The sequence below is a fragment of the Polypterus senegalus genome, unplaced genomic scaffold (assembly GCF_016835505.1).
Source record: "Polypterus senegalus isolate Bchr_013 unplaced genomic scaffold, ASM1683550v1 scaffold_1142, whole genome shotgun sequence".
In the NCBI taxonomy this organism is placed as follows: Eukaryota; Metazoa; Chordata; class Cladistia; order Polypteriformes; family Polypteridae; genus Polypterus; species Polypterus senegalus.
Window position 1 is genome coordinate 1 of NW_024384846.1, and position 21724 is coordinate 21724.

At 49.2% G+C, this 21724-nt stretch overlaps 12 non-coding genes across 12 annotated transcripts; all 12 read left to right on the forward strand.

Moving 5' to 3' along the window:
* The first annotated feature begins 3595 nt into the window (after positions 1-3595).
* On the forward strand, positions 3596-3666 carry trnag-gcc. Its single transcript has one exon. It is a non-coding gene; the product is annotated as a tRNA-Gly (tRNA).
* A 1937-nt stretch (positions 3667-5603) lies between these two features.
* trnag-gcc lies at positions 5604-5674 on the forward strand. The gene has a single exon. It is a non-coding gene; the product is annotated as a tRNA-Gly (tRNA).
* Positions 5675-6896: 1222 nt separating this feature from the next.
* Positions 6897-6967, forward strand: trnag-gcc. Its single transcript has one exon. It is a non-coding gene; the product is annotated as a tRNA-Gly (tRNA).
* Positions 6968-8187: 1220 nt separating this feature from the next.
* trnag-gcc lies at positions 8188-8257 on the forward strand. Its single transcript has one exon. It is a non-coding gene; the product is annotated as a tRNA-Gly (tRNA).
* Positions 8258-9476: 1219 nt separating this feature from the next.
* Positions 9477-9547, forward strand: trnag-gcc. Its single transcript has one exon. It is a non-coding gene; the product is annotated as a tRNA-Gly (tRNA).
* A 1222-nt stretch (positions 9548-10769) lies between these two features.
* On the forward strand, positions 10770-10841 carry trnag-gcc. Its single transcript has one exon. It is a non-coding gene; the product is annotated as a tRNA-Gly (tRNA).
* A 1222-nt stretch (positions 10842-12063) lies between these two features.
* Positions 12064-12134, forward strand: trnag-gcc. The gene has a single exon. It is a non-coding gene; the product is annotated as a tRNA-Gly (tRNA).
* A 1222-nt stretch (positions 12135-13356) lies between these two features.
* Positions 13357-13427, forward strand: trnag-gcc. The gene has a single exon. It is a non-coding gene; the product is annotated as a tRNA-Gly (tRNA).
* A 1220-nt stretch (positions 13428-14647) lies between these two features.
* Positions 14648-14718, forward strand: trnag-gcc. The gene has a single exon. It is a non-coding gene; the product is annotated as a tRNA-Gly (tRNA).
* Positions 14719-15935: 1217 nt separating this feature from the next.
* On the forward strand, positions 15936-16004 carry trnag-gcc. Its single transcript has one exon. It is a non-coding gene; the product is annotated as a tRNA-Gly (tRNA).
* A 1218-nt stretch (positions 16005-17222) lies between these two features.
* Positions 17223-17291, forward strand: trnag-gcc. Its single transcript has one exon. It is a non-coding gene; the product is annotated as a tRNA-Gly (tRNA).
* Positions 17292-18511: 1220 nt separating this feature from the next.
* Positions 18512-18582, forward strand: trnag-gcc. Its single transcript has one exon. It is a non-coding gene; the product is annotated as a tRNA-Gly (tRNA).
* Positions 18583-21724: the final 3142 nt, after the last annotated feature.

Genomic DNA, 21724 nt, shown 5'->3' on the forward strand with positions numbered 1-21724 from the left:
AGGGACATTGATATTATCCATATGTATACTGAAATACCCCAGAAGTATTATGTTTGATCAAACAGTAGATAAGTGTGTAAGGAAAACAGCAAAGTCATTATTTGGTTAAGAGGGCCGTTAAACAATTGCAATGATAGTAGGAATCGGACCATTTAATTGACATTAAAGAAATTCAAAAGAACTGAAGGCAGCAACAGATAATGGCAAGACTTTCCAATTCTCACGATACATTAACGCGAGACCTCCACCGCGGCCAGAGCCATGGGGTTGAGAGATGCAAACAAACCCCGGGGGAATGGATTCGTTAAGTTGGGAAAAGTCATGGAGTTGTTGCCATGTCTCAGTTAGACAGAAAAAGTCAAACTTATGATAAGTGAAGAGGTCGTGGATAAGAGGCCCCTTGCTCTTTAATCAGCGGATGTTAAGCGGACCTAAGTTAACAATGGCGTTATCGCATATATCATTTCCCCTTGGGATTAATAAAGTATCTATCTATCTATCTATCTATCTATCTATCTATCTATCTATCTATCTATCTATCTATCTATCTATCTATCTATCTATCTATCTATCTATCTATCTATCTATCTATCATATAGCAACGGTGTTAGCTGACCAGGCTAGACTGGCTAACACACTGTGGTCAGAGACTCTGCCTAAATTAAGACGAGACCTAGACCAGATGGAATTTATTATTTTCGATAGGTCAGCTCTTTTATCCTCACTGCACATTGGATGGAATTAAAATTTGATAACTGAATGAAAATCACGATTTTGTCGGCGTTGGATTGTGATCGATCCTCTAATGCAGGGGTGTCGAAATCCAGTCCTGGAGGGCCGCAGTGGCTGCAGGATTTCATTCTAACCCTTTTCTTAATCAGTGACCAGTTTTCACTGCTAATTAACTCCTGTTCCCTTCATTTTAATAGCCCTGTTCTTAAGGACTTATTCTTCTGAATTGATTCCTTTATTCATTAAATGTCAGCCAAACAGAAATGAGATGTGAAACGAGCCAACAGATAACCAGCTAAATCGGAGCTTCAGACTCCAACCAATTTCACAATAAGACGCAGATTCATGCTATTAATTAAACTCATTATTTAATTCCATGGCTTGTAGGTGCTCTCATTCTGCCACAGTGGACATTTCCAGAACTGTTGATTTTTCTGTTTCTTCAAAGACTACCCTCACAATGTTTTGGTGAGCTGAGAGATCAGCCTTACTAAGACCACCACCTTGCTTTATTTTCACATATTTTGCGATGGGCACAGGTGAGCTGGTCATATGGATTCTTCTTTTGTGTCTCGTTATTGTTTAGCTGCCAATTAAGAAAAAGGAAACAAGTAAGGGGCCTGAATCAATGTAATTAAAGTTAAGGCAAAAGAAGGTAATTAGCAGCAAAAACTTGTCACAAACTAAGAAGATGGTTAGAATGAAAGCTTGCAGCCACTGCGGCCCTCTAGGACCAGAGTTCGACACCTGTGCTCTAATGTGTAATCTGTTGCCCACTTATTTTTCAGTAGGTCCATGGTTGTACTAGTTATTCAAGTCACTGCCTTGCGCTTCACTGTTTACCGAACATGCGGTTAATGCAATTGCAGGCTACGGCGGAAGAGGCTCTCCAAAGAGCATGGTGTGCAAGGCGGGGTCCGGACACGTAAGAGACCACCATTGATCCCAGTGGTAAAATGGCGGCCGCAATGGCCGGGAATCGAACCCTGGTCTCTGCCCTCCCGGCCGTCGTGCCATCTTTAGCTAAAGCACCCTACACCGGATCTCATTAATCCGGGATCAATTTCCAGTCAATGCAGCCAGCCTTTTAATACATACATCCACGGCCATCCCCTTCATGTCCGGAACTCGCCTTGCAACTCCACACGCCTACTGGATTCTCTGCCGCCATAGCCCACACTTGCATGAAGAACAAATATTACAAGCATCCAACCCGCAAAGCATGGATACTAATGGTCTTTTACAACTGCTGCAGGTTTAATCACAAATCAAACGTCAACTTATCATCTCGATATATCTCATGCCAACGGCATTACACCAGTGTGAATGTCTCACTGCGACTGGAACTACATGGTAGGTCAGGAATTTCTTTTTCCTTTTAGTCATTCAGGTGTATATATACTGTACTGTAGTCCTTTATTAAGCTAATATAAAAAGCCAGATTCCCCCTGGGGGCATTTGTCTCATCGTATGGTGACTTTAACGTATATCAATCAGTCTAGATTTACACATCTGCATCAATCTAGATAGATGCAAAAGGAACTGTACAGGGAGACAGAGAGAGAGGCCAATATAACTGTATTATCTGTATGTTTCACGATTAACTTCGAACATGAATTACAGCATTCTATTCTCAAAACTTAGAGATATATGTAATGGGCTACAATTCAGTATTGTAAAGAAAATTACATTTCTGTGTGTTGCTTAGTGTAATGGGCTATAGTAAAGAAAAGGTAGAATTTCTGGAAAATTCTGCTACAGGTTATTGCTGATGGCTATCGACAGGACATAAATATTTACCTGTCTTGCTAAAGAGTCACCTGCTTTGAACAGTCAGACTGCTATTTCTCATCTACACACAATGTGGGGATACAGAACTGTCTGCTTCCTTGGAAAATTAACGAGTTCTGGGGAAATTGGTTTCTAATCAAGTACTCAAAGTAAATGTGTTTACACTATTTGTTATGCAGAGGAAATTGGCTTACACCATTGTTTTCACTAATTGCCATGCTGATCTATGCAGAGATTGAAGCATATATATATTCGTGGGAAAAGAAGAATAAAAAAAGAGAGAAAGAACAGTTAAATATGATCTGAAACTCGGGACTGCTGTATGTTTCTTTTATTCATTACACCATATCGCTGTGACTACACCCATTAGCAACAGTGGCTTGTGCCTGGCCAAAGTTCTACTAGGCCTGAGGACGGTAAACATATACCCAAAGAAACGAAGAACTCCCCCAGCCTGCCCATGGACCGAGAGGCTGCAGGCAGAGAGAGCAGCAAAAACCGCAGAACAGCGCTCCCCGAAAAGGAAGCGTCGAGAAAGAGATTGCATCGGTACTGGTTCAGCAATACCCCAGAGTGCGAACGAGAAACGGTGTAGGGTGCTGTAGCTAAAGGCAGCACGACGGCCAGGAGTGCGGAGACCGGGGTTGGATTCCCGGCCGTGGCGCCAGCCGTTTTAAAACTGGGATCCATGGTCGTCTCTCACGTGTCCGGACCCCGCCTTGCACACCATGCCCTTTGGAGAGCCTCTGCCGCCGTAGCCTGCAATTGCATTAGCCGCATGTTCTGTAAACAGTGAACCGCAAGGCAGCGACCTGAATAACTAGTACAGCCGTGGAGCTACCGAAAATAAGTGGGCAACAGATTACACATTAGAGGATCGATCAGAATCCAACGCCGACAAAATCGCGATATCCGTTCAGCTATCAACATTTAATTCCATCCACTGTGCAGTGAGGATAAGAGATAAATGAGACAAGCTGACACTGCTTTTCAAAGCACGGAGAAGAGCGCCCCGGCAAAGGCTGTGGTCAAAAAGTATATTGCACCCCTTCTGGAGTGGGGCTTTCGTCTCGCATTGGTGGTTCAGTGGTAGAATTCTCGCCTGCCACGCGGGAGGCCCGGGTTCGATTCCCGGCCAATGCAGCCCGTCCTTTTAAAACGAACACCCACGGCCGTCCCCTTCATGTCCTGACCTCGCCTTGCAACTCCACACGCCTACTGGATTCTCCGCCGCCGTAGCCCACTCTTGCACGAAGAACAAATATTACAAGCATCCAACCCGCAAAGCACGGGTACCAATGGTCTTTTACAGCTGCTGCAGGTTTGATCACAAACCGGTGCCGAACCGTTAGGACGGCCTGCCCGGGCCTGACCGCTTACCACGCATGTGCCCTGTAACCAAAAGGAATATTACCTGGCAAAATACATAACATTGTACAAACAGAACATAAGTAGATAAAATAAATGCAGTGAAGTAAAAGAACGACGAAAAGACCCGGGGTAATATGGCTCTGGTGCTCCAGCGAAGGCGGTTCCACACCCCTACACCCGATGCTCTTTAGAACCCCGCCTCATTCCCGCCGCCCCACTAAACAGCGCCACGTCAATCAACTCAGATCCACGCCAATTACAATTTCGATCCCGATCAATGCTACTCGGTGCACCAACTTTATTGTCTATATACGAATCCATTAATGTGTCGGATTTACATCTATAACTCCTATTTCAGAATAAGAGGGGTCATTTATAGTATGTCAGTAATACATTATTATCTAATGCAGAACAAAAGAACAAGAACTCATCTGCATGCGAGACTCAGCAAAAGCAACCCGAAGAGGCCCGGGTTCGATTCCCGGCCAATGCAGCCCGTCCTTTTAAAACGAACACCCACGGCCGTCCCCTTCATGTCCTGACCTCGCCTTGCAACTCCACACGCCTACTGGATTCTCCGCCGCCGTAGCCCACTCTTGCACGAAGAACAAATATTACAAGCATCCAACCCGCAAACACGGGTACCAATGGTCTTTTACAGCTGCTGCAGGTTTGATCACAAATCTAACGTCAACTTATCCTCTCGATATATCTCCTGCCAACGGCATTACGCCAGTGTGAATGCCTCACTGCGACTGGAACTGCATGGTCAGTCAGGAATTTCCCATCCGTTTAGTCATTCTGGTGTATATATACTGTGGTCCTTTATTCAGCTAATAGAAAATGCCAGATTCCCCCGGGGGGGATCTGTCTCATCGTATGGTGACTTTAACGTTTATCAGTCAGTCTAGATTTACACCTCTGCATCAATCTGGATAGATGCGAAAGGAACTGTACAGGAGACAGAGAGAGCGAGAGATCGATATAACCGTATTATCTGTATGTTTCGCGATTAACTTCGAACATAAATTACGGCTTTCTATTCTCAAAACTTGGAGATATACCCAAAGAAACGAAGAACTCCCCCAGCCTGCCCATGGACCGAGAGGCTGCAGGCAGAGAGAGCAGCAAAAACCGCAGAACAGCGCTCCCCGAAAAGGAAGCGTCGAGAAAGAGATTGCATCGGTACTGGTTCAGCAATACCCCAGAGTGCGAACGAGAAACGGTGTAGGGTGCTGTAGCTAAAGGCAGCACGACGGCCAGGAGTGCGGAGACCGGGGTTGGATTCCCGGCCGTGGCGCCAGCCGTTTTAAAACTGGGATCCATGGTCGTCTCTCACGTGTCCGGACCCCGCCTTGCACACCATGCCCTTTGGAGAGCCTCTGCCGCCGTAGCCTGCAATTGCATTAGCCGCATGTTCTGTAAACAGTGAACCGCAAGGCAGCGACCTGAATAACTAGTACAGCCGTGGAGCTACCGAAAAATAAGTGGGCAACAGATTACACATTAGAGGATCGATCAGAATCCAACGCCGACAAAATCGCGATATCCGTTCAGCTATCAACATTTAATTCCATCCACTGTGCAGTGAGGATAAGAGATAAATGAGACAAGCTGACACTGCTTTTCAAAGCACGGAGAAGAGCGCCCCGGCAAAGGCTGTGGTCAAAAAGTATATTGCACCCCTTCTGGAGTGGGGCTTTCGTCTCGCATTGGTGGTTCAGTGGTAGAATTCTCGCCTGCCACGCGGGAGGCCCGGGTTCGATTCCCGGCCAATGCAGCCCGTCCTTTTAAAACGAACACCCACGGCCGTCCCCTTCATGTCCTGACCTCGCCTTGCAACTCCACACGCCTACTGGATTCTCCGCCGCCGTAGCCCACTCTTGCACGAAGAACAAATATTACAAGCATCCAACCCGCAAAGCACGGGTACCAATGGTCTTTTACAGCTGCTGCAGGTTTGATCACAAATCTAACGTCAACTTATCCTCTCGATATATCTCCTGCCAACGGCATTACGCCAGTGTGAATGCCTCACTGCGACTGGAACTGCATGGTCAGTCAGGAATTTCCCATCCGTTTAGTCATTCTGGTGTATATATACTGTAGTCCTTTATTCAGCTAATAGAAAATGCCAGATTCCCCCGGGGGGGATCTGTCTCATCGTATGGTGACTTTAACGTTTATCAGTCAGTCTAGATTTACACCTCTGCATCAATCTGGATAGATGCGAAAGGAACTGTACAGGGAGACAGAGAGAGAGCGCGAGAGATCGATATAACCGTATTATCTGTATGTTTCGCGATTAACTTCGAACATAAATTACGGCTTTCTATTCTCAAAACTTGGAGATATACCCAAAGAAACGAAGAACTCCCCCAGCCTGCCCATGGACCGAGAGGCTGCAGGCAGAGAGAGCAGCAAAAACCGCAGAACAGCGCTCCCCGAAAAGGAAGCGTCGAGAAAGAGATTGCATCGGTACTGGTTCAGCAATACCCCAGAGTGCGAACGAGAAACGGTGTAGGGTGCTGTAGCTAAAGGCAGCACGACGGCCAGGAGTGCGGAGACCGGGGTTGGATTCCCGGCCGTTGCGCCAGCCGTTTTAAAGCTGGGATCCATGGTCGTCTCTCACGTGTCCGGACCCCGCCTTGCACACCATGCCCTTTGGAGAGCCTCTGCCGCCGTAGCCTGCAATTGCATTAGCCGCATGTTCTGTAAACAGTGAACCGCAAGGCAGCGACCTGAATAACTAGTACAGCCGTGGAGCTACCGAAAAATAAGTGGGCAACAGATTACACATTAGAGGATCGATCAGAATCCAACGCCGACAAAATCGCGATATCCGTTCAGCTATCAACATTTAATTCCATCCACTGTGCAGTGAGGATAAGAGATAAATGAGACAAGCTGACACTGCTTTTCAAAGCACGGAGAAGAGCGCCCCGGCAAAGGCTGTGGTCAAAAAGTATATTGCACCCCTTCTGGAGTGGGGCTTTCGTCTCGCATTGGTGGTTCAGTGGTAGAATTCTCGCCTGCCACGCGGGAGGCCCGGGTTCGATTCCCGGCCAATGCAGCCCGTCCTTTTAAAACGAACACCCACGGCCGTCCCCTTCATGTCCTGACCTCGCCTTGCAACTCCACACGCCTACTGGATTCTCCGCCGCCGTAGCCCACTCTTGCACGAAGAACAAATATTACAAGCATCCAACCCGCAAAGCACGGGTACCAATGGTCTTTTACAGCTGCTGCAGGTTTGATCACAAATCTAACGTCAACTTATCCTCTCGATATATCTCCTGCCAACGGCATTACGCCAGTGTGAATGCCTCACTGCGACTGGAACTGCATGGTCAGTCAGGAATTTCCCATCCGTTTAGTCATTCTGGTGTATATATACTGTGGTCCTTTATTCAGCTAATAGAAAATGCCAGATTCCCCCGGGGGGGATCTGTCTCATCGTATGGTGACTTTAACGTTTATCAGTCAGTCTAGATTTACACCTCTGCATCAATCTGGATAGATGCGAAAGGAACTGTACAGGGAGACAGAGAGAGCGCGAGAGATCGATATAACCGTATTATCTGTATGTTTCGCGATTAACTTCGAACATAAATTACGGCTTTCTATTCTCAAAACTTGGAGATATACCCAAAGAAACGAAGAACTCCCCCAGCCTGCCCATGGACCGAGAGGCTGCAGGCAGAGAGAGCAGCAAAAACCGCAGAACAGCGCTCCCCGAAAAGGAAGCGTCGAGAAAGAGATTGCATCGGTACTGGTTCAGCAATACCCCAGAGTGCGAACGAGAAACGGTGTAGGGTGCTGTAGCTAAAGGCAGCACGACGGCCAGGAGTGCGGAGACCGGGGTTGGATTCCCGGCCGTTGCGCCAGCCGTTTTAAAACTGGGATCCATGGTCGTCTCTCACGTGTCCGGACCCCGCCTTGCACACCATGCCCTTTGGAGAGCCTCTGCCGCCGTAGCCTGCAATTGCATTAGCCGCATGTTCTGTAAACAGTGAACCGCAAGGCAGCGACCTGAATAACTAGTACAGCCGTGGAGCTACCGAAAAATAAGTGGGCAACAGATTACACATTAGAGGATCGATCAGAATCCAACGCCGACAAAATCGCGATATCCGTTCAGCTATCAACATTTAATTCCATCCACTGTGCAGTGAGGATAAGAGATAAATGAGACAAGCTGACACTGCTTTTCAAAGCACGGAGAAGAGCGCCCCGGCAAAGGCTGTGGTCAAAAAGTATATTGCACCCCTTCTGGAGTGGGGCTTTCGTCTCGCATTGGTGGTTCAGTGGTAGAATTCTCGCCTGCCACGCGGGAGGCCGGGTTCGATTCCCGGCCAATGCAGCCCGTCCTTTTAAAACGAACACCCACGGCCGTCCCCTTCATGTCCTGACCTCGCCTTGCAACTCCACACGCCTACTGGATTCTCCGCCGCCGTAGCCCACTCTTGCACGAAGAACAAATATTACAAGCATCCAACCCGCAAAGCACGGGTACCAATGGTCTTTTACAGCTGCTGCAGGTTTGATCACAAATCTAACGTCAACTTATCCTCTCGATATATCTCCTGCCAACGGCATTACGCCAGTGTGAATGCCTCACTGCGACTGGAACTGCATGGTCAGTCAGGAATTTCCCATCCGTTTAGTCATTCTGGTGTATATATACTGTGGTCCTTTATTCAGCTAATAGAAAATGCCAGATTCCCCCGGGGGGGATCTGTCTCATCGTATGGTGACTTTAACGTTTATCAGTCAGTCTAGATTTACACCTCTGCATCAATCTGGATAGATGCGAAAGGAACTGTACAGGGAGACAGAGAGAGCGCGAGAGATCGATATAACCGTATTATCTGTATGTTTCGCGATTAACTTCGAACATAAATTACGGCTTTCTATTCTCAAAACTTGGAGATATACCCAAAGAAACGAAGAACTCCCCCAGCCTGCCCATGGACCGAGAGGCTGCAGGCAGAGAGAGCAGCAAAAACCGCAGAACAGCGCTCCCCGAAAAGGAAGCGTCGAGAAAGAGATTGCATCGGTACTGGTTCAGCAATACCCCAGAGTGCGAACGAGAAACGGTGTAGGGTGCTGTAGCTAAAGGCAGCACGACGGCCAGGAGTGCGGAGACCGGGGTTGGATTCCCGGCCGTTGCGCCAGCCGTTTTAAAACTGGGATCCATGGTCGTCTCTCACGTGTCCGGACCCGCCTTGCACACCATGCCCTTTGGAGAGCCTCTGCCGCCGTAGCCTGCAATTGCATTAGCCGCATGTTCTGTAAACAGTGAACCGCAAGGCAGCGACCTGAATAACTAGTACAGCCGTGGAGCTACCGAAAAATAAGTGGGCAACAGATTACACATTAGAGGATCGATCAGAATCCAACGCCGACAAAATCGCGATATCCGTTCAGCTATCAACATTTAATTCCATCCACTGTGCAGTGAGGATAAGAGATAAATGAGACAAGCTGACACTGCTTTTCAAAGCACGGAGAAGAGCGCCCCGGCAAAGGCTGTGGTCAAAAAGTATATTGCACCCCTTCTGGAGTGGGGCTTTCGTCTCGCATTGGTGGTTCAGTGGTAGAATTCTCGCCTGCCACGCGGGAGGCCCGGGTTCGATTCCCGGCCAATGCAGCCCGTCCTTTTAAAACGAACACCCACGGCCGTCCCCTTCATGTCCTGACCTCGCCTTGCAACTCCACACGCCTACTGGATTCTCCGCCGCCGTAGCCCACTCTTGCACGAAGAACAAATATTACAAGCATCCAACCCGCAAAGCACGGGTACCAATGGTCTTTTACAGCTGCTGCAGGTTTGATCACAAATCTAACGTCAACTTATCCTCTCGATATATCTCCTGCCAACGGCATTACGCCAGTGTGAATGCCTCACTGCGACTGGAACTGCATGGTCAGTCAGGAATTTCCCATCCGTTTAGTCATTCTGGTGTATATATACTGTAGTCCTTTATTCAGCTAATAGAAAATGCCAGATTCCCCCGGGGGGGATCTGTCTCATCGTATGGTGACTTTAACGTTTATCAGTCAGTCTAGATTTACACCTCTGCATCAATCTGGATAGATGCGAAAGGAACTGTACAGGGAGACAGAGAGAGAGCGCGAGAGATCGATATAACCGTATTATCTGTATGTTTCGCGATTAACTTCGAACATAAATTACGGCTTTCTATTCTCAAAACTTGGAGATATACCCAAAGAAACGAAGAACTCCCCCAGCCTGCCCATGGACCGAGAGGCTGCAGGCAGAGAGAGCAGCAAAAACCGCAGAACAGCGCTCCCCGAAAAGGAAGCGTCGAGAAAGAGATTGCATCGGTACTGGTTCAGCAATACCCCAGAGTGCGAACGAGAAACGGTGTCGGGTGCTGTAGCTAAAGGCAGCACGACGGCCAGGAGTGCGGAGACCGGGGTTGGATTCCCGGCCGTTGCGCCAGCCGTTTTAAAACTGGGATCCATGGTCGTCTCTCACGTGTCCGGACCCCGCCTTGCACACCATGCCCTTTGGAGAGCCTCTGCCGCCGTAGCCTGCAATTGCATTAGCCGCATGTTCTGTAAACAGTGAACCGCAAGGCAGCGACCTGAATAACTAGTACAGCCGTGGAGCTACCGAAAAATAAGTGGGCAACAGATTACACATTAGAGGATCGATCAGAATCCAACGCCGACAAAATCGCGATATCCGTTCAGCTATCAACATTTAATTCCATCCACTGTGCAGTGAGGATAAGAGATAAATGAGACAAGCTGACACTGCTTTTCAAAGCACGGAGAAGAGCGCCCCGGCAAAGGCTGTGGTCAAAAAGTATATTGCACCCCTTCTGGAGTGGGGCTTTCGTCTCGCATTGGTGGTTCAGTGGTAGAATTCTCGCCTGCCACGCGGGAGGCCCAGGGTTCGATTCCCGGCCAATGCAGCCCGTCCTTTTAAAACGAACACCCACGGCCGTCCCCTTCATGTCCTGACCTCGCCTTGCAACTCCACACGCCTACTGGATTCTCCGCCGCCGTAGCCCACTCTTGCACGAAGAACAAATATTACAAGCATCCAACCCGCAAAGCACGGGTACCAATGGTCTTTTACAGCTGCTGCAGGTTTGATCACAAATCTAACGTCAACTTATCCTCTCGATATATCTCCTGCCAACGGCATTACGCCAGTGTGAATGCCTCACTGCGACTGGAACTGCATGGTCAGTCAGGAATTTCCCATCCGTTTAGTCATTCTGGTGTATATATACTGTGGTCCTTTATTCAGCTAATAGAAAATGCCAGATTCCCCCGGGGGGGATCTGTCTCATCGTATGGTGACTTTAACGTTTATCAGTCAGTCTAGATTTACACCTCTGCATCAATCTGGATAGATGCGAAAGGAACTGTACAGGGAGACAGAGAGAGAGCGCGAGAGATCGATATAACCGTATTATCTGTATGTTTCGCGATTAACTTCGAACATAAATTACGGCTTTCTATTCTCAAAACTTGGAGATATACCCAAAGAAACGAAGAACTCCCCCAGCCTGCCCATGGACCGAGAGGCTGCAGGCAGAGAGAGCAGCAAAAACCGCAGAACAGCGCTCCCCGAAAAGGAAGCGTCGAGAAAGAGATTGCATCGGTACTGGTTCAGCAATACCCCAGAGTGCGAACGAGAAACGGTGTAGGGTGCTGTAGCTAAAGGCAGCACGACGGCCAGGAGTGCGGAGACCGGGGTTGGATTCCCGGCCGTTGCGCCAGCCGTTTTAAAGCTGGGATCCATGGTCGTCTCTCACGTGTCCGGACCCCGCCTTGCACACCATGCCCTTTGGAGAGCCTCTGCCGCCGTAGCCTGCAATTGCATTAGCCGCATGTTCTGTAAACAGTGAACCGCAAGGCAGCGACCTGAATAACTAGTACAGCCGTGGAGCTACCGAAAAATAAGTGGGCAACAGATTACACATTAGAGGATCGATCAGAATCCAACGCCGACAAAATCGCGATATCCGTTCAGCTATCAACATTTAATTCCATCCACTGTGCAGTGAGGATAAGAGATAAATGAGACAAGCTGACACTGCTTTTCAAAGCACGGAGAAGAGCGCCCCGGCAAAGGCTGTGGTCAAAAAGTATATTGCACCCCTTCTGGAGTGGGGCTTTCGTCTCGCATTGGTGGTTCAGTGGTAGAATTCTCGCCTGCCACGCGGGAGGCCCGGGTTCGATTCCCGGCCAATGCAGCCCGTCCTTTTAAAACGAACACCCACGGCCGTCCCCTTCATGTCCTGACCTCGCCTTGCAACTCCACACGCCTACTGGATTCTCCGCCGCCGTAGCCCACTCTTGCACGAAGAACAAATATTACAAGCATCCAACCCGCAAAGCACGGGTACCAATGGTCTTTTACAGCTGCTGCAGGTTTGATCACAAATCTAACGTCAACTTATCCTCTCGATATATCTCCTGCCAACGGCATTACGCCAGTGTGAATGCCTCACTGCGACTGGAACTGCATGGTCAGTCAGGAATTTCCCATCCGTTTAGTCATTCTGGTGTATATATACTGTAGTCCTTTATTCAGCTAATAGAAAATGCCAGATTCCCCCGGGGGGGATCTGTCTCATCGTATGGTGACTTTAACGTTTATCAGTCAGTCTAGATTTACACCTCTGCATCAATCTGGATAGATGCGAAAGGAACTGTACAGGGAGACAGAGAGAGAGCGCGAGAGATCGATATAACCGTATTATCTGTATGTTTCGCGATTAACTTCGAACATAAATTACGGCTTTCTATTCTCAAAACTTGGAGATATACCCAAAGAAACGAAGAACTCCCCCAGCCTGCCCATGGACCGAGAGGCTGCAGGCAGAGAGAGCAGCAAAAACCGCAGAACAGCGCTCCCCGAAAAGGAAGCGTCGAGAAAGAGATTGCATCGGTACTGGTTCAGCAATACCCCAGAGTGCGAACGAGAAACGGTGTAGGGTGCTGTAGCTAAAGGCAGCACGACGGCCAGGAGTGCGGAGACCGGGGTTGGATTCCCGGCCGTTGCGCCAGCCGTTTTAAAACTGGGATCCATGGTCGTCTCTCACGTGTCCGGACCCCGCCTTGCACACCATGCCCTTTGGAGAGCCTCTGCCGCCGTAGCCTGCAATTGCATTAGCCGCATGTTCTGTAAACAGTGAACCGCAAGGCAGCGACCTGAATAACTAGTACAGCCGTGGAGCTACCGAAAAATAAGTGGGCAACAGATTACACATTAGAGGATCGATCAGAATCCAACGCCGACAAAATCGCGATATCCGTTCAGCTATCAACATTTAATTCCATCCACTGTGCAGTGAGGATAAGAGATAAATGAGACAAGCTGACACTGCTTTTCAAAGCACGGAGAAGAGCGCCCCGGCAAAGGCTGTGGTCAAAAAGTATATTGCACCCCTTCTGGAGTGGGGCTTTCGTCTCGCATTGGTGGTTCAGTGGTAGAATTCTCGCCTGCCACGCGGGAGGCCGGGGTTCGATTCCCGGCCAATGCAGCCCGTCCTTTTAAAACGAACACCCACGGCCGTCCCCTTCATGTCCTGACCTCGCCTTGCAACTCCACACGCCTACTGGATTCTCCGCCGCCGTAGCCCACTCTTGCACGAAGAACAAATATTACAAGCATCCAACCCGCAAAGCACGGGTACCAATGGTCTTTTACAGCTGCTGCAGGTTTGATCACAAATCTAACGTCAACTTATCCTCTCGATATATCTCCTGCCAACGGCATTACGCCAGTGTGAATGCCTCACTGCGACTGGAACTGCATGGTCAGTCAGGAATTTCCCATCCGTTTAGTCATTCTGGTGTATATATACTGTGGTCCTTTATTCAGCTAATAGAAAATGCCAGATTCCCCCGGGGGGGATCTGTCTCATCGTATGGTGACTTTAACGTTTATCAGTCAGTCTAGATTTACACCTCTGCATCAATCTGGATAGATGCGAAAGGAACTGTACAGGGAGACAGAGAGAGAGCGAGAGATCGATATAACCGTATTATCTGTATGTTTCGCGATTAACTTCGAACATAAATTACGGCTTTCTATTCTCAAAACTTGGAGATATACCCAAAGAAACGAAGAACTCCCCCAGCCTGCCCATGGACCGAGAGGCTGCAGGCAGAGAGAGCAGCAAAAACCGCAGAACAGCGCTCCCCGAAAAGGAAGCGTCGAGAAAGAGATTGCATCGGTACTGGTTCAGCAATACCCCAGAGTGCGAACGAGAAACGGTGTAGGGTGCTGTAGCTAAAGGCAGCACGACGGCCAGGAGTGCGGAGACCGGGGTTGGATTCCCGGCCGTTGCGCCAGCCGTTTTAAAACTGGGATCCATGGTCGTCTCTCACGTGTCCGGACCCCGCCTTGCACACCATGCCCTTTGGAGAGCCTCTGCCGCCGTAGCCTGCAATTGCATTAGCCGCATGTTCTGTAAACAGTGAACCGCAAGGCAGCGACCTGAATAACTAGTACAGCCGTGGAGCTACCGAAAAATAAGTGGGCAACAGATTACACATTAGAGGATCGATCAGAATCCAACGCCGACAAAATCGCGATATCCGTTCAGCTATCAACATTTAATTCCATCCACTGTGCAGTGAGGATAAGAGATAAATGAGACAAGCTGACACTGCTTTTCAAAGCACGGAGAAGAGCGCCCCGGCAAAGGCTGTGGTCAAAAAGTATATTGCACCCCTTCTGGAGTGGGGCTTTCGTCTCGCATTGGTGGTTCAGTGGTAGAATTCTCGCCTGCCACGCGGGAGGCCCGGGTTCGATTCCCGGCCAATGCAGCCCGTCCTTTTAAAACGAACACCCACGGCCGTCCCCTTCATGTCCTGACCTCGCCTTGCAACTCCACACGCCTACTGGATTCTCCGCCGCCGTAGCCCACTCTTGCACGAAGAACAAATATTACAAGCATCCAACCCGCAAAGCACGGGTACCAATGGTCTTTTACAGCTGCTGCAGGTTTGATCACAAATCTAACGTCAACTTATCCTCTCGATATATCTCCTGCCAACGGCATTACGCCAGTGTGAATGCCTCACTGCGACTGGAACTGCATGGTCAGTCAGGAATTTCCCATCCGTTTAGTCATTCTGGTGTATATATACTGTAGTCCTTTATTCAGCTAATAGAAAATGCCAGATTCCCCCGGGGGGGATCTGTCTCATCGTATGGTGACTTTAACGTTTATCAGTCAGTCTAGATTTACACCTCTGCATCAATCTGGATAGATGCGAAAGGAACTGTACAGGGAGACAGAGAGAGCGAGAGATCGATATAACCGTATTATCTGTATGTTTCGCGATTAACTTCGAACATAAATTACGGCTTTCTATTCTCAAAACTTGGAGATATACCCAAAGAAACGAAGAACTCCCCCAGCCTGCCCATGGACCGAGAGGCTGCAGGCAGAGAGAGCAGCAAAAACCGCAGAACAGCGCTCCCCGAAAAGGAAGCGTCGAGAAAGAGATTGCATCGGTACTGGTTCAGCAATACCCCAGAGTGCGAACGAGAAACGGTGTAGGGTGCTGTAGCTAAAGGCAGCACGACGGCCAGGAGTGCGGAGACCGGGGTTGGATTCCCGGCCGTTGCGCCAGCCGTTTTAAAACTGGGATCCATGGTCGTCTCTCACGTGTCCGGACCCGGCCTTGCACACCATGCCCTTTGAGAGCCTCTGCCGCCGTAGCCTGCAATTGCATTAGCCGCATGTTCTGTAAACAGTGAACCGCAAGGCAGCGACCTGAATAACTAGTACAGCCGTGGAGCTACCGAAAAATAAGTGGGCAACAGATTACACATTAGAGGATCGATCAGAATCCAACGCCGACAAAATCGCGATATCCGTTCAGCTATCAACATTTAATTCCATCCACTGTGCAGTGAGGATAAGAGATAAATGAGACAAGCTGACACTGCTTTTCAAAGCACGGAGAAGAGCGCCCCGGCAAAGGCTGTGGTCAAAAAGTATATTGCACCCCTTCTGGAGTGGGGCTTTCGTCTCGCATTGGTGGTTCAGTGGTAGAATTCTCGCCTGCCACGCGGGAGGCCGGTTCGATTCCCGGCCAATGCAGCCCGTCCTTTTAAAACGAACACCCACGGCCGTCCCCTTCATGTCCTGACCTCGCCTTGCAACTCCACACGCCTACTGGATTCTCCGCCGCCGTAGCCCACTCTTGCACGAAGAACAAATATTACAAGCATCCAACCCGCAAAGCACGGGTACCAATGGTCTTTTACAGCTGCTGCAGGTTTGATCACAAATCTAACGTCAACTTATCCTCTCGATATATCTCCTGCCAACGGCATTACGCCAGTGTGAATGCCTCACTGCGACTGGAACTGCATGGTCAGTCAGGAATTTCCCATCCGTTTAGTCATTCTGGTGTATATATACTGTGGTCCTTTATTCAGCTAATAGAAAATGCCAGATTCCCCCGGGGGGGATCTGTCTCATCGTATGGTGACTTTAACGTTTATCAGTCAGTCTAGATTTACACCTCTGCATCAATCTGGATAGATGCGAAAGGAACTGTACAGGGAGACAGAGAGAGCGCGAGAGATCGATATAACCGTATTATCTGTATGTTTCGCGATTAACTTCGAACATAAATTACGGCTTTCTATTCTCAAAACTTGGAGATATACCCAAAGAAACGAAGAACTCCCCCAGCCTGCCCATGGACCGAGAGGCTGCAGGCAGAGAGAGCAGCAAAAACCGCAGAACAGCGCTCCCCGAAAAGGAAGCGTCGAGAAAGAGATTGCATCGGTACTGGTTCAGCAATACCCCAGAGTGCGAACGAGAAACGGTGTAGGGTGCTGTAGCTAAAGGCAGCACGACGGCCAGGAGTGCGGAGACCGGGGTTGGATTCCCGGCCGTGGCGCCAGCCGTTTAAAACTGGGATCCATGGTCGTCTCTCACGTGTCCGGACCCGCCTTGCACACCATGCCCTTTGGAGAGCCTCTGCCGCCGTAGCCTGCAATTGCATTAGCCGCATGTTCTGTAAACAGTGAACCGCAAGGCAGCGACCTGAATAACTAGTACAGCCGTGGAGCTACCGAAAAATAAGTGGGCAACAGATTACACATTAGAGGATCGATCAGAATCCAACGCCGACAAAATCGCGATATCCGTTCAGCTATCAACATTTAATTCCATCCACTGTGCAGTGAGGATAAGAGATAAATGAGACAAGCTGACACTGCTTTTCAAAGCACGGAGAAGAGCGCCCCGGCAAAGGCTGTGGTCAAAAAGTATATTGCACCCCTTCTGGAGTGGGGCTTTCGTCTCGCATTGGTGGTTCAGTGGTAGAATTCTCGCCTGCCACGCGGGAGGCCGGTTCGATTCCCGGCCAATGCAGCCCGTCCTTTTAAAACGAACACCCACGGCCGTCCCCTTCATGTCCTGACCTCGCCTTGCAACTCCACACGCCTACTGGATTCTCCGCCGCCGTAGCCCACTCTTGCACGAAGAACAAATATTACAAGCATCCAACCCGCAAAGCACGGGTACCAATGGTCTTTTACAGCTGCTGCAGGTTTGATCACAAATCTAACGTCAACTTATCCTCTCGATATATCTCCTGCCAACGGCATTACGCCAGTGTGAATGCCTCACTGCGACTGGAACTGCATGGTCAGTCAGGAATTTCCCATCCGTTTAGTCATTCTGGTGTATATATACTGTGGTCCTTTATTCAGCTAATAGAAAATGCCAGATTCCCCCGGGGGGGATCTGTCTCATCGTATGGTGACTTTAACGTTTATCAGTCAGTCTAGATTTACACCTCTGCATCAATCTGGATAGATGCGAAAGGAACTGTACAGGGAGACAGAGAGAGAGCGAGAGATCGATATAACCGTATTATCTGTATGTTTCGCGATTAACTTCGAACATAAATTACGGCTTTCTATTCTCAAAACTTGGAGATATACCCAAAGAAACGAAGAACTCCCCCAGCCTGCCCATGGACCGAGAGGCTGCAGGCAGAGAGAGCAGCAAAAACCGCAGAACAGCGCTCCCCGAAAAGGAAGCGTCGAGAAAGAGATTGCATCGGTACTGGTTCAGCAATACCCCAGAGTGCGAACGAGAAACGGTGTCGGGTGCTGTAGCTAAAGGCAGCACGACGGCCAGGAGTGCGGAGACCGGGGTTGGATTCCCGGCCGTTGCGCCAGCCGTTTTAAAGCTGGGATCCATGGTCGTCTCTCACGTGTCCGGACCCCGCCTTGCACACCATGCCCTTTGGAGAGCCTCTGCCGCCGTAGCCTGCAATTGCATTAGCCGCATGTTCTGTAAACAGTGAACCGCAAGGCAGCGACCTGAATAACTAGTACAGCCGTGGAGCTACCGAAAAATAAGTGGGCAACAGATTACACATTAGAGGATCGATCAGAATCCAACGCCGACAAAATCGCGATATCCGTTCAGCTATCAACATTTAATTCCATCCACTGTGCAGTGAGGATAAGAGATAAATGAGACAAGCTGACACTGCTTTTCAAAGCACGGAGAAGAGCGCCCCGGCAAAGGCTGTGGTCAAAAAGTATATTGCACCCCTTCTGGAGTGGGGCTTTCGTCTCGCATTGGTGGTTCAGTGGTAGAATTCTCGCCTGCCACGCGGGAGGCCCGGGTTCGATTCCCGGCCAATGCAGCCCGTCCTTTTAAAACGAACACCCACGGCCGTCCCCTTCATGTCCTGACCTCGCCTTGCAACTCCACACGCCTACTGGATTCTCCGCCGCCGTAGCCCACTCTTGCACGAAGAACAAATATTACAAGCATCCAACCCGCAAAGCACGGGTACCAATGGTCTTTTACAGCTGCTGCAGGTTTGATCACAAATCTAACGTCAACTTATCCTCTCGATATATCTCCTGCCAACGGCATTACGCCAGTGTGAATGCCTCACTGCGACTGGAACTGCATGGTCAGTCAGGAATTTCCCATCCGTTTAGTCATTCTGGTGTATATATACTGTAGTCCTTTATTCAGCTAATAGAAAATGCCAGATTCCCCCGGGGGGGATCTGTCTCATCGTATGGTGACTTTAACGTTTATCAGTCAGTCTAGATTTACACCTCTGCATCAATCTGGATAGATGCGAAAGGAACTGTACAGGAGACAGAGAGAGAGCGCGAGAGATCGATATAACCGTATTATCTGTATGTTTCGCGATTAACTTCGAACATAAATTACGGCTTTCTATTCTCAAAACTTGGAGATATACCCAAAGAAACGAAGAACTCCCCCAGCCTGCCCATGGACCGAGAGGCTGCAGGCAGAGAGAGCAGCAAAAACCGCAGAAGCCCTCCCCTTGCACCATCCGGCAATTGCATAGCCGCATGAAAATGAGCCGCAGTAACCGTAAAGCACGCCGAGCACGCAAAAAGGGAAACGATTACACATTAGAACTATCAAATCACCAGAAAAGCCCAAAGCTTATCAAAATTATCACCCTGGGTAGGAAAATTATAACAAGCTGAGGGCATGTTAAAGCCAGAAAGGCCCGAAGCGGAAAAGAATTCCCCTCGGGGGCTTTTTCACCATTGGCGTTCCAGTGGGTCGCTCCAACGTGCCGGTGGTTATTCCGCCGAGCCCCTTCCCGCAAAACCTTAACGACCCGCGCCCCCTGCCATGCTTTCAACTCCGATCTCCTAAATCTCGCAAACACTCATACAACCAATCTCGACCAGATATGCACGCTGGTGATCTCATCGAATTTCCTCCTAATTCGTCATATCCTATCCTCAACGATGAGCGAATTCCCGTCTGTTCATGTGTGATTTCCTTTTAGTCATTGATTAAATCTGCACATTTGCTAAGCTTCAGAGTAGTTCGAGTTGATTTACGATATCGTGTTGATAACTAATAATGAAAGGACTAAGAGAGATAACCCAATATAACTTCTATGATCAATTCAAACAAAACGAAACACCCCAGGAGCCAAAACAGATCCCCAGGCGGAGACAAACGCAGAACCGAAGGTCGAAAAAGAGTACGCAGAATCGAGGCGAAGGGTCGGACGCCAACTAAACGGTCTGTGGCTCTGGTGTCGGCAGTGCCGCCTTGACCCGCTCCGCGCCTTCAATGGCCTGGCTGCTCACCGTCCGATAACACGTCTATAATAGCGCCAGACCGAAATAGGCAACGTCAAAAGGACACGAATCACCGAAAAGGTAGCAGACACATAATCATACTAGAACAAGAATCGCACACATGTTCAAAAGAGGCGCAACGTGAAGAAATGCCGGGAGGCTGGCACTGGTGGTTCAGGGAAACTCCCTGCCGGGTTGGGTTTCCCGGCCAGCAGGTGCTTGAAGCCAACACCGCCTACCCCAGCCGCCCCTTGTACTACGCCCTGTCCACATACAGTCCTCTTCCAAACAAATACTACAGACAACCCCTCACGGGACCAATGGCTTCAGCTGCGGGTTTGACACAATCCCTACTTATCCTCTGATATATCTCCCCAACGCATACGCCATGTGAATGCCTCACTGGACTGAACTGCATGGTCAGTCAGGAATTTCCCATCGTAGCATTCTGTGTATATATACTGTGTTATTCAGTAATGAAAATACCGATTCCCCGGAAGATACTGTCTCTCGATGACTTTAGCTTATCTCAGTTAGATAACTCCATAACTGAAGCGAAGGAACATAGGAGACAGAGAGAAGCGAGAGATCGAATAACGTTACTGTATTTCAGATTAACCAAATAAATTAGCTGTATCAAACGGATACCCAAAGAAAGAAGAACCCAGCCTCCCAGGACGAGGCCGCAAGAGAGCAAAACGAGAAGCGCTCCCAGGTCCGAAAAGTGGATCGTTGTAGCAAACCCCGGTGCGAACGGAAGGTGTGGCGTAGTAAGCGCAGGCCGGTATGGACCAGGTTATCGGCTGCCCACCTTTACTGGACATGCTTCCCGTCGACCCTTGCAACCATGCCTGAGCCTCGGGCCTACAATGCATACGCAGTTCGAAAAGTGAACGAGAGCACCTGATATCATAGCCGTAGGCTATCAAAATAAGCACAGTACATTGGACGATAAACAACCCGACAAAAGGTATCGTCTTCAACATTATCACCCTGTGCGTGGTAAAGATATGAGAACTTACCTGCAAGCCGGGAGGCCCCTGCAAGCTGTGGTAAAAGTACATACCCTCTGATGGATCCGCATGGTGTCATGGTGAATCCTCGCCTGCTCCGCGTTTCCGCAATCCCGCTTTAAAACACAGGCTCCCTTATCCACCGCTAACCAGCCCGATTCTCGCGGTTCACCTTAACACAATATTACAGCACAACCCAAACACGGTACTGGCTTAAGCGCTGGTTGATCCAAATCGTCACTATCTCTATATATCGTCTACTCATAGAATCCCAACTGAACTGATGTCATCAGGAGATCTCAGTTAGTCATCTGAATTATAGATCCTATTCAGTATAGAAAAGCAAATCCGAGATCGTCATCTATGTGATTTAAGTTTACAGTCAGTAATAACTTCATATCGATGGAGAACCAAAGGACAGAGACGCGAGGCAAACCGATATCGTATGTCGCATACCCGAATAATTACGCTTTTATCTCAACGGAAACGCGAACGAGAATCCCCAGCGCCCATGGAACGAGGCTGGGCAGAGCACAACCGGAACGGTCCAGGAAGCGTCAAGAGATGACTTGTTCATATCCCCAGTGCATCTGAGAAGCGGTGGTATGCAAGGCAGATGCGCCAGGAGCGCAACGAGTTATTCGGCCGTGAACGTAAAAGGGATCATGGTGCTTCAATGTCGGAC